The sequence below is a fragment of the Triticum aestivum genome, chromosome 7B (assembly GCF_018294505.1).
Source record: "Triticum aestivum cultivar Chinese Spring chromosome 7B, IWGSC CS RefSeq v2.1, whole genome shotgun sequence".
Lineage (NCBI taxonomy): Eukaryota > Viridiplantae > Streptophyta > Magnoliopsida > Poales > Poaceae > Triticum > Triticum aestivum.
This window is the reverse complement of record NC_057813.1, coordinates 723,131,891-723,143,896: the sequence shown is the minus strand read 5'-3', so window position 1 is coordinate 723,143,896 and position 12,006 is coordinate 723,131,891. Positions and strand designations below refer to the sequence as shown.

Genomic DNA, 12,006 nt, shown 5'->3' with positions numbered 1-12,006 from the left:
TTTATTCTCAATTGCTTGCCGATCATCGGGCAAGTCAACCAAAGTCCATACTTTGTTCTCATACATGGATCCCATCTCAGATTTCATGGCTTCAAGCCACTTTGCGGAATCTGGGCTCACCATCGCTTCTTCATAGTTCGTAGGTTCATCATGATCTAGTAGCATGACCTCCAGAACAGGATTACCGTACCACTCTGGTGCGGATCTTACTCTGGTTGATCTACGAGGTTCAGCAGTATCTTGATCTGAAGTTTCATGATCATTATCATTGGCTTCCTCACTAACTGGTGTAGGTGTCACTGAAACAGTTTTCTGTGATGAACTACTTTCCAGTAAGGGAGCGGGTACAGTTACCTCGTCAAGTTCTACTTTCCTCCCACTCACTTCTTTCGAGAGAAACTCCTTCTCTAGAAATGATCCATTCTTAGCAACGAATGTCTTGCCTTCGGATCTGTGATAGAAGGTGTACCCAACAGTTTCCTTTGGGTATCCTATGAAGACACATTTCTCCGATTTGGGTTCGAGCTTATCATGTTGAAGCTTTTTCACATAAGCATCGCAGCCCCAAACTTTAAGAAACGACAACTTTGGTTTCTTGCCAAACCACAGTTCATAAGGCGTCGTCTCAACGGATTTTGATGGTGCCCTATTTAACGTGAATGCGGCCGTCTCTAAAGCATATCCCCAAAAAGATAGCGGTAAATGAGTAAGAGACATCATAGATCGCACCATATCTAGTAAAGTACGATTACGACGTTCGGACACACCATTACGCTGTGGTGTTCCGGGTGGCGTGAGTTGCGAAACTATTCCACAGTTTTTCAAATGTACACCAAACTTGTAACTCAAATATTCTCCTCCACGATCAGATCGTAGAAACTTTATTTTCTTGTTACGACGATTTTCAACTTCACTCTGAAATTCTTTGAACTTTTCAAATGTTTCAGACTTATGTTTCATTAAGTAGATATACCCATATCTGCTTAAATCATCTGTGAAGGTGAGAAAATAACGATATCCGCCATGAGCCTCAATATTCATCGGGCCACATACATCGGCATGTATGATTTCCAACAAATCTGTTGCTCTCTCCATAGTACCGGAGAACGGTGTTTTAGTCATCTTGCCCATAAGGCACGGTTCGCAAGTACCAAGTGATTCATAATCAAGTGGTTCCAAAAGTCCATCAGCATGGAGTTTCTTCATGCGCTTTATACCGATATGACCTAAACGACAGTGCCACAAATAAGTTGCACTTTCATTATCAACTCTGCATCTTTTGGCTTCAATATTATGAATATGTGTATTACTACTATCGAGATTCAATAAGAATAGACCACTCTTCAAGGGTGCATGACCATAAAAGATATTACTCATATAAATAGAACAACCATTATTCTCTGATTTAAATGAATAACCGTCTCGCATTAAACAAGATCCAGATATAATGTTCATGCTCAACGCTGGCACCAAATAACAATTATTTAGGTCTAATATTAATCCCGAAGGTAGATGTAGAGGTAGCGTGCCGACTGCGATTACATCGACTTTGGAACCGTTTCCCACGCGCATCGTCACCTCGTCCTTTGCCAGTGCCCGCTTATTCCGTAGTCCCTGTTTCGAGTTGCAAATATTAGCAACAGAACCAGTATCAAATACCCAGGTGCTACTGCGAGCTCTAGTAAGGTACACATCAATAACATGTATATCACATATACCTTTGTTCACCTTGCCATCCTTCTTATCCGCCAAATACTTGGGGCAGTTCCGCTTCCAGTGACCAGTCTGCTTGCAGTAGAAGCACTCAGTTTCAGGCTTAGGTCCAGACTTGGGTTTCTTCTCTTGAGCAGCAACTTGCTTGCCGTTCTTCTTGAAGTTCCCCTTTTTCTTCCCTTTGCCCTTTTTCTTGAAACTAGTGGTCTTGTTAACCATCAACACTTGATGCTCCTTCTTGATTTCTACCTCCGCAGCTTTCAGCAATGCGAAGAGCTCGGGAATAGTCTTGTTCATCCCTTGCATATTATAGTTCATCACGAAGCTCTTGTAGCTTGGTGGCAGTGATTGGAGAATTCTGTCAATGACGCAATCATCCGGAAGATTAACTCCCAATTGAATCAAGTGATTATTATACCCAGACATTTTGAGTATATGCTCACTGGCAGAACTGTTCTTCTCCATCTTGCAGCTATAGAACTTATTGGAGACTTCATATCTCTCAATTCGGGCATTTGCTTGAAATATTAACTTCAACTCTTGGAACATCTCATATGCTCCATGACGTTCAAAACGTCGTTGAAGTCCCGATTCTAAGCTGTAAAGCATGGCACACTGAACTATCGAGTAGTCATCAGCTTTGCTCTGCCAGATGTTCATAACATCTGGTGTTGCTCCAGCAGCAGGCCTGGCACCCAGCGGTGCTTCCAGGACGTAATTTTTCTGTGCAGCAATGAGGATAATCCTCAAGTTACGGACCCAGTCCGTGTAATTGCTACCATCATCTTTCAACTTTGCTTTCTCAAGGAACGCATTAAAATTCAACGGAACAACAGCACGAGCCATCTATCTACAATCAACATAAACAAGCAAGATACTATCAGGTACTAAGTTCATGATAAATTTAAGTTCAATTAATCATATTATTTAAGAACTCCCACTTAGATAGACATCCCTCTAATCCTCTAAGTGATTACGTGATCCAAATCAACTAAACCATGACCGATCATCACGTGAGATGGAGTAGTTTTCAATGGTGAACATCGTTATGTTGATCATATCTACTATATGATTCACGCTCGACCTTTCGGTCTCCATGTTCCGAGGCCATATCTGCATATGCTAGGCTCGTCAAGTTTAACTTGAGTATTCTGCATGTGCAAAACTGGCTTGCACCCGTTGTAGATGGACGTAGAGCTTATCACACCCGATCATCACGTGGTGTCTGGGCACGACGAACTTTGGCAACGGTGCATACTCAGGGAGAACACTTCTTGATAATTTAGTGAGAGATCATCTTATAATGCTACCGTCAATCAAAGCAAGATAAGATGCATAAAAAGATAAACATCACATGCAATCAATATAAGTGATATGATATGGTCATCATCATCTTGTGCTTGTGATCTCCATCTCCGAAGCACCGTCATGATCACCATCGTGACCGGCGCGACACCTTGATCTCCATCGTAGCATCGTTGTCGTCTCGCCACCTTATGCTTCCACGACTATCACTACCGTTTAGTAATAAAGTAAAGCATTACATCGCGATTGCATTGCATACAATAAAGCGACAACCATATGGCTCCTGCCAGTTGCCGATAACTCGGTTACAAAACATGATCATCTCATACAATAAAATTCAGCATCATGCTTTGACCATATCACATCACAACATGCCCTGCAAAAACAAGTTAGACGTCCTCTACTTTGTTGTTGCTTGTTTTACGTGGCTGCTACGGGTTGAAGTAAGAACCAATCTCACCTACGCATCAAAACCACAACGATAGTTTGTCAAATAGACTCCGTTTTAACCTTCGCAAGGACCGGGCGTAGCCATACTTGGTTCAACTAAAGTTGGAGAGACAGTCGCCCGCAGCCATCTCTGTGCAAAGCACGTCGAGGGAACCGGTCTCGCGTAAGCGTACGCGTAAGGTTGGTCTGGGTCGTCTCGTCCAACAATACCGCCGAACCAAAATATGACATGCTGGTAGGCAGTATGACTTGTATCGTCCACAACTCACTTGTGTTCTACTCGTGCATATAACATCAACATCAATAACCTAGGCTCGGATGCCACTGTTGGGTTTCGTAGTAATTTCAAAAAAATTCCTACGCACACGCAAGATCATGTGATGCATAGCAACGAGGGGAGAGTATTGTCTACGTACCCAACGCAGACCGACTGCGGAAGCGATGACACGACGTAGAGGAAGTAGTCGTACGTCTTCTCGATCCAACCGATCAATCATCGAAACTACGGCACCTCCGAGTTCGAGCACACGTTCAGCTCGATGACGATCCCCGGACTCCGATCCAGCAAAGTGTCGGGGAAGAGTTTCGTCAGCACGACGGCGTGGTGATGATCTTGATGAACTACAGCAGCAGGGCTTCGCCTAAACTCCGCTACAGTATTATCGAGGAATATGGTGGCAGGGGGCACCGCACACGGCTAAGGAATCGATCACGTGGATCAACTTGTGTCAACTTGTGTGTTTAGAGGTGCCCCTGCCTCCGTATATAAAGGAGGAGAGGAGGGGAGGCTGGCCGGCCAAGGGGGGGAGGCGCAGGAGAGTCCTACTCCCTCTGGGAGTAGGATTCCCCCTCCAATCCTAGTCCAACTAGGATTCCTCGGAGGGGAAAAGAGGAGGAGGGGGCCGGCCACCTCTCCTAGTCCTAATAGGACTAGGGGAAGGGGGGGGGGCGCAGCCCAACTAGGGCAGCCCCTTCTCTTTTCCACTAAGGCCCACTATGGCCCAAATAGCTCCCGGGGGGTTCCGGTAACCCTCCCGGTATTCCGGTAAAATCCTGATTTCACCCGGAACACTTCCGATATCCAAATATAGGCTTCCAATATATCAATCTTTACGTCTCGACCATTTCGAGACTCCTCGTCATGTCCGTGATCACATCCGGGACTCTGAACAACCTTCGGTACATCAAAATGCATAAACTCATAATATAACTGTCATCGTAACCTTAAGCGTGCGGACCCTACGGGTTCGAGAACAATGTAGACATGACCGAGACACGTCTCCGGTCAATAACCAATAGCGGGACCTGGATGACCATATTGGCTCCTACATATTCTCCGAAGATCTTTATCGGTCAGACCGCATAACAACATACGTTGTTCCCTTTGTCATCGGTATGTTACTTGCCTGAGATTCGATCGTCGGTATCCAATACCTAGTTCAATCTTGTTACTGGCAAGTCTCTTTACTCGTTCCGTAATACATCATCTCACAACTAACATATTAGTTGTAATGCTTGCAAGGCTTATGTGATGTGTATTACCGAGAGGGCCCAGAGATACCTCTCCGACAATCGGAGTGACAAATCCTAATCTCGAAATACGCCAACCCAACATCGACCATTGGAGACACCTGTAGTACTCCTTTATAATCACCCAGTTACGTTGTGACGTTTGGTAGTACCCAAAGTGTTCCTCCGGTAAACGGGAGTTGCATAATCTCATAGTCATAGGAACATGTATAAGTCATGAAGAAAGCAATAGCAACATACTAAACGATCGGGTGCTAAGCTAATGGTATGGGTCATGTCAATCAGATCATTCTACTAATGATGTGACCTCGTTAATCAAATAACAACTCATTGTTCATGGTTAGGAAACATAACCATCTTTGATTAACGAGCTAGTCTAGTAGAGGCATACTAGTGACACTTTGTTTGTCTATGTATTCACACATGTATTATGTTTCCGGTAAATACAATTCTAGCATGAATAATAAACATTTATCATGATTATAAGGAAATAAATAATAACTTTATTATTGCCTCTAGGGCATATTTCCTTCACTTCTGTTGTGCATGAGGAGCACATGGCGCCCCTGCATGGCCTCGGTCTCCGTGCTCATGCACGGCCGATCGACGTCCTGGCCTGGTCGCCTCTGGCTTCTGGGCTGCCTTCTCCATCGTCGCGCCCTGCAACCCTGCCGATTGGGCCGGCCTCCTCGGTCCCCGTCTCGCCCAGGGCATCGGGGCAGTCATCACCAGGCCTGGCCTTGCCCGCCCCTGCCTCGCCCAGGGTGTCTGGGCCCTTCTCACCAGGGCCGGCCTCGCCTGCTCTCGCCTCGCCAAGGCCGTCTGGGCCGGTGTCACCGGAGCTGGCCTCGCCCACCCTCGGTTCGCCCATGGCCTCTGAGCCCCTGTCGTCGGGCCAGTCTTCGCCATGCAGCCCGGAGTCGTCTGTCCCGAGCTCGCCTGAGGTGATTCCTGCATCTCCGACGACCGTCACGTCTCCGTCACCTTCGCCTCCACCGGCTCCTGCTGCTGCTCTACGTCCACATATGCGCAGTCGGAGTGGCATTTTTCAGCCTAAGCAACGTCATGATGGCACAGTTGCTTGGTTAGCGGCGTGCATGTCTGCTGCTCTCGCAGATCCATCCTCTGAGCCACGCACGTATCAAGCTGCTATGCGCATTCCTCATTGGAGAGAGGCCATGGAGCAGGCGTATCAAGCGCTTCTTCGCAATCAGACATGGACTCTTGTTCCGCCACAATCACGGGTAAATGTCATTGATTCCAAATGGGTTTTCAAAGTGAAGAGGCATTCTGATGGGTCCATTGAGCGCTATAAGGCTCGTCTGGTTGCTCGTGGTTTTCGATAGCGTTTTGGACTTGACTATGAAGACACCTTCGGTCCAGTGGTCAAGCCTACTACCATCAGACTTCTTCTCTCTCTGGCTGTTACTCGAGGTTGGTTTCTTTGTCAGCTTGATGTTCAAAATGCTTTTCTTCATGGTGTCTTGGCGGAGGAGGTTTACATGCGCCAGCCTCCGGGTTTCTCTGATCCGGATCGCCCTGATCATCTCTGTCGTCTGTCCAAGGCAATTTATGGTCTGAAGCAGGCTCCTCGTGCTTGGCATGCTCATCTTGCAATGGCTCTTCGTGCTCATGGTTTTGCATCATCAACTGCTGACTCCTCATTGTTTCTTCTTCAAAGGCCTGAGGTTACTATGTACTTGTTGGTCTATGTAGATGATATCATTTTGGTCAGCTCCTCTCAGTCGGCTGCTACTGCGCTTGTTCGCTCACTTGGTGCTGATTTTGCGGTCAAGGACCTTGGGAAGCTTCATTACTTTCTTGGTGTGGAGGTTACTTCTCGTGCTGCTGGCCTTGTTATGACGCAGAAGAAGTACTCTCTGGATTTGTTGCAGCGAGCTGGGATGCTTAAGTGCAAACCGACGACTACACCCATGTCTACCACTGATAAGCTCAATGCTGTTGATGGTGTGCTTCTTTCTTCTTCTGATGCGACCGAGTACCGGAGTATTGTTGGTGGGCTCCAGTACTTGACGATCACGCGACCAGACATTTCCTATGCTGTTAACCGAGTCTGCCAGTATCTGCAGTCACCCCGTGACACTCATTGGTCTGCTGTTAAGCGGATTTTGCGCTATATTCGTTTCACGGTGGCTCATGGTTTGCATATTCGGCCGTCTGACTCTGGTTGTCTTTCAGCATATTCTGATGCAGACTGGGCTGGCAATCCGGATGACAGGCGATCCACGGGGGGTTATGTTGTCTTCTTTGGCTCTAACCTGATTGCCTGGAGTGCTCGGAAACAGGCTACTGTCTCGCGTAGCAGTACTGAGGCTGAGTATAAGGCTGTGGCCAATGCCACATCAGAGATTATCTGGGTACAGTCCTTGCTTCAGGAGTTAAGTATACCCCAATCACAGCCTCCTGTTCTTTGGTGTGATAACATCGGTGCTACATACCTTTCTGCAAATCCGGTATTCCATGCCCGAACGAAACACATTGAAGTTGACTATCACTTTGTGCGTGAACGTGTCTCTCAGAAGCAACTACAGATCAAGTTTATTTTTTCCAAGGATCAACTTGCTGACATCTTCACCAAGCCATTGCCTTTGCCACAGTTTGAGACTTGCAGGCGCAATCTTACCTTTCTAGATTCATTAGAAAGTGGCTAAGATTGAGGGAGGGTGTTAGATTGTAATTACATGTGTATATTGTAACGTTGTATACCACCTCATTATATATATATGTGATAGGCCACCCCTAGAGGGTTGTGCCGGTTCCCCCCAAAGCCTATTGCACAATCTGGGATAACCCCCTTCATAAAAAAATTGATGCAGAGTATTAAGGGGAAATCAACAGCTTCATAAATCCTTCATAAATAACATTGCCGATATATGCAGCAGACAGAACACTAACTCTAAATGGCAGTGGTACTCTGTTTATACAGCTCCATAGATAAAACTGGGAAACTCTGCAACAGAATTTCGACAAAAAACTGACACTGCCCAGGGCAAGAATACCGCCATGCTTGTTGGAAAAGAAATACAATGACATGACCTTAGGTAAAAGGAGGTGGCTACAAGTACTTATTATTCAAACAAGATCTTTTTCTGGGAGCAGAATGTTGATAGCCAATAGAAGCGCTTATTACGGATCTCGCAATTCAGCATGGCAACAACTTCTCGTGTGCGTCTCGCAGGAGAATAGCTCCACCCCAAGTGATCTCGCTTTCCGGTCTCTGTGTCCTGGAAGAATTCTGCAAACAATTCCACGAGCTTAATTCTTTTTGCAAAAAATAAGAAGACCAATCAAAGGTTCCGGCAGCGTCGGCATATTTCTACATCACAAACCTCTGGAATAACTTCGATATTGGTATTCTCGCCCTGAGATTCTGTTTATAGCTCTCTAATCTCTACGGATGGCGCATTTCCATGTCTTTGGTTTGAGCAGGATAGGGATAGGCCTTGGCTTATCTGCACAGGTTGATAATGCAAAAAATTACACTCAAGGAACATCAATAAATTAAGAAATGACGAATTTAGGTTTGAAGAACATTTACTTTGCTTCATTTTTCTCTCATACTACTAGTGATGCTATTATAGTGATCCAACTAGCACAATTAGCTGACTAGTAAGGAGTAACAAAGAAATTGCTGCATGCTTACTTCCGTAATAATGAGCATCTACATGTTCCTCCTGGATGTTGCCCAGCCGTTGCTGCAGGCTTCTAGGGAGCGTCTTTATAACAGTGCAGTTCATAATGTAGAGACATTGGAGATATGAGTATGCTTGTGGCCATTCCGGTAGGGATAACAGGTTATTGCAACTCCAAAGGTAGGGACACTCCAACAATGGAAGCTCTCCTGAGCTAGATTCAAGAGATGTCAACCCACTGCAACTATCAATGTCTAGAGCCTTGAGCGGCGAGGGAAGATGGAGGGCCCCTGTTAAGCCATGACACTCGACTAATTTCAGTTTTTCCAAATTCTCCGCCCAATCTCCGGATGATGATGACACCTCTGCTATACTAGATGGCCCTTGATGAATCGACGATGCTGACTGTCCCTGCAGCAGCCTCCTGCCAGATATAGACTCAAGCTTCTTGCAATAAAGAATTTCCATTACCCTGAGAGATGCAGGGACATTGAAGACCTCAACCAAACTTTCACATTTCCTTAACACTAGTAACTCTAGACGTGGAAGGAGCTGACTCTTTTCTGACGATGTTGATGGCTCGGTAGAAGCTTGTGCATATCCAGTCAGATTCTCACATTGGTGAATCACAAGCTTCCTCAAGGATACCAATCCTTCAAACTCCTTTTCTGGCCAGTGGAGGAGTGCATGGCACCTCCAAACTGACAAATCTTGCAGGTGTACAAAACATGAACACAACTCTGTTATACCTGGCTTAAAGTTTTGTAGCACCAAAACTGTCAGAGGAAAATCATGATCATTCCTTTTTTCCTTGCAATCCAGAACTTCCCTCAAACCATGCTCAGCCGCCGCCGAGGTTGTTTCTGTACTGTCCACAAGGCTATGCAGTTCAACATTGGTCAATGAAGTCATATGCCTGGCTACCCACTGAAACAACTGTACATCACGTCCTTCCATCTTTAATACACTGAGCTTTGGTGATTCAACTCTAGTTGTCAACTCTGGAAATCCCTCAATACGAGTGATCTGGAGGTTTGGGAAGGTCGGTTGCCCTGGCAATGCTGTCAACTTTTCACACTGACTAATGCGCAACTTCTCAAGCCGAGGAAACATCACCACTTCTCCTTGCGTTCCATTATCTATTTCCCACCATCTCTCAAAGCAGACAAGCTCTTGCAACGTAAGCTCCTTCAGATTTGGAAATGCAAAGGATGTGTTAATGTCACCGCTATAGAACCATTGCAGTTTGTTACAATGAGAAATATGGATCGCAACAATGTTTTGCAACATAGGTGTCCATGTTGGAAAGGTGGTGCCTCCATAGGTGTGTATCCTTATAGCATGCAGCCCATCATGAGGTTTAAGTTCCTCGAGCACTTTTGCATCATCCCGACTGCTAGGTTCATCAACAACGTTATCCGATCCAACGTTATCCAATCTTGCCTGGGTCCTCAGTTGAGGTACCTTTGCCCGCTCAATACATTCTGAAGGCCATCCAGCGGTGTCTTCATCCTCATGGAAGTAGCTGCTTCTGTGCCATTTTTCTCGAGAGCTGCTTCAACTATAATTTTAGCCAGAGAATCCACATCAAAGTTGTTAGAGACACACACCCATAGCAGCAAATTGAAATGCTTCTGAATTTCAGTGTCATTGTAGACAAGTTGAGCTAACGTGGTCTTTCCCAGACCACCCATTCCAACGATGGGAACAACTGTGAGATCTGCATTGTTAGCTTGACCAACCAGTATATCAACAAGCTTCTTCCTATCTTTTGCTCTCGATCTGCTGGTGATTTTCTCCGGATCAAAGATATCATGATCCTTCTATCGCCACTGGCTGTACACCTGCAGTGGTTGCTGATGCTTGAAGTCAAAGTCCTTCATTTCAGCCACAAGGACCCCAACGGCCCGCACAATCTTGCGGAGCTTTCTTCCCATCCTGTTACGGAATATAAAACGATTGTGGGTGGGAAAGAGTTTTACCACACTGAAGCCAAGCTCCTTGTAGTGTCCCTCCTTTTTAGCCTTCCGACGAAGCGCCTCGTACTTGAACTCGTCGAAGACCTCATTGGCCTGGTAGGTCACCTTCTTGATGGCCTGGAGCTAGGCCGCCGCCCCTTCACGGTGGGCTGCCGCCTGCTCGGTGTCGGCGATGACGTCGAGGATGGCGGGCAGCCTGCGCTTGAGGACCTCATGCTGCTCCTCCATGCCCTTCATCACCTTGTACTTGTCAAGGAGGTAGTTGGACGCCTTCTCCAGCACGATCTTGACCAGCGGTCCGACCACGATGTTGACCACCACCGTCACCGCCATTACAGCGCCTCGCTAGATGGAGAGGAGAACAATGGTGTGAGCAAAAATGTGTTTGTTTGCTTGTGAGGAGCGTGGAAGGAAACAATGCCCAGTATATGTGGGAGCAAGTAATGGAAGCAAGCAATTTTTCACTTCACCTGTGGCTTGAGCGCTGTTCATCTTGTGAGCAGAGGTACCCAAGTGCAGAGAGCAATGATGGCCTCAGCTGAGAAAGATGGTGGGGCTTCTAGAATGGCTTCTCCACGGATCGGATGCGCATAGGACGAAGTGTTCTTCCCCAAATCTGACCACCACTGTCGCCGCCATTATTAGAACTTTGAAGTGGTGGGGTGGAGAGTAGAGTACGCCCTGCTTGCTCTAGGACCAATCTGGCGCATACGACGAATCTAGCAGCTTTGTTTCAAACGCAATAATGGCCTGGGCTGGGCAGGATGGGGGTGCTAATAAGGAGGCATTTCCTTGCGTGCGGCCATGGACCCAGTTGTCGGTCTCTCCACGTACAGTCCACTTTAGATGTATGTCGGTCGTTGACCACGTTGACCAGGCCGCGCCGAGAGCACCAGGGTGGTGGACGACGGCGAGCCCTAGGAAGGGAACGGCACGGAGGCAGGGAAGACTCGGCAGTTGTTTCCCACACGGAGGGGAGTACGATTGTACGAGGGTTTACTGGTTCGTCTGCCGTCGCCGGAGAATAACAGCAGGTGTGGGACTGCGGGTGAGTAGAGGGATGGCTAGGCCAACGATGGGAGTGTGGTGGGGCGGTGAGGCCTGCGCGGTAGCATAGCTGACCGCGGGGAGGAGGGAGCAGGCAGTCTCGCCGGTGCTTGTTTGAGCGGCTGCAGCAGGAAGAGCAGAGATTGAAGAAGCATGACGGCCGTTGGATGGACATCCAACAATATACATGCCATCTGTGGAAAGCCTCAAATCTGTGGAAAATAGCATACAACCAATCTGCCATTATTTCAAATAATTTACAGCCCATTTGCTAATTCTTACGGGTTTTTTTGGAGCCCATATTCTTTTTTTAAGCATTACAGCTCATA

At 46.8% G+C, this 12,006-nt stretch overlaps 1 long non-coding RNA gene and 1 pseudogene across 1 annotated transcript; both read right to left on the bottom strand.

Moving 5' to 3' along the window:
• Positions 1-7,818: 7,818 nt before the first annotated feature.
• Positions 7,819-8,530, bottom strand: LOC123160542 (uncharacterized). The gene is made up of 2 exons (XR_006480247.1): positions 8,349-8,530; positions 7,819-8,254 (listed from the first exon to the last, which is right to left on the bottom strand). It is a non-coding gene; the product is annotated as an uncharacterized lncRNA (long non-coding RNA).
• Positions 8,531-8,594: 64 nt separating this feature from the next.
• On the bottom strand, positions 8,595-11,127 carry LOC123158625 (putative disease resistance protein RGA4; annotated as a pseudogene).
• Between the last annotated feature and the right edge of the window lie 879 nt (positions 11,128-12,006).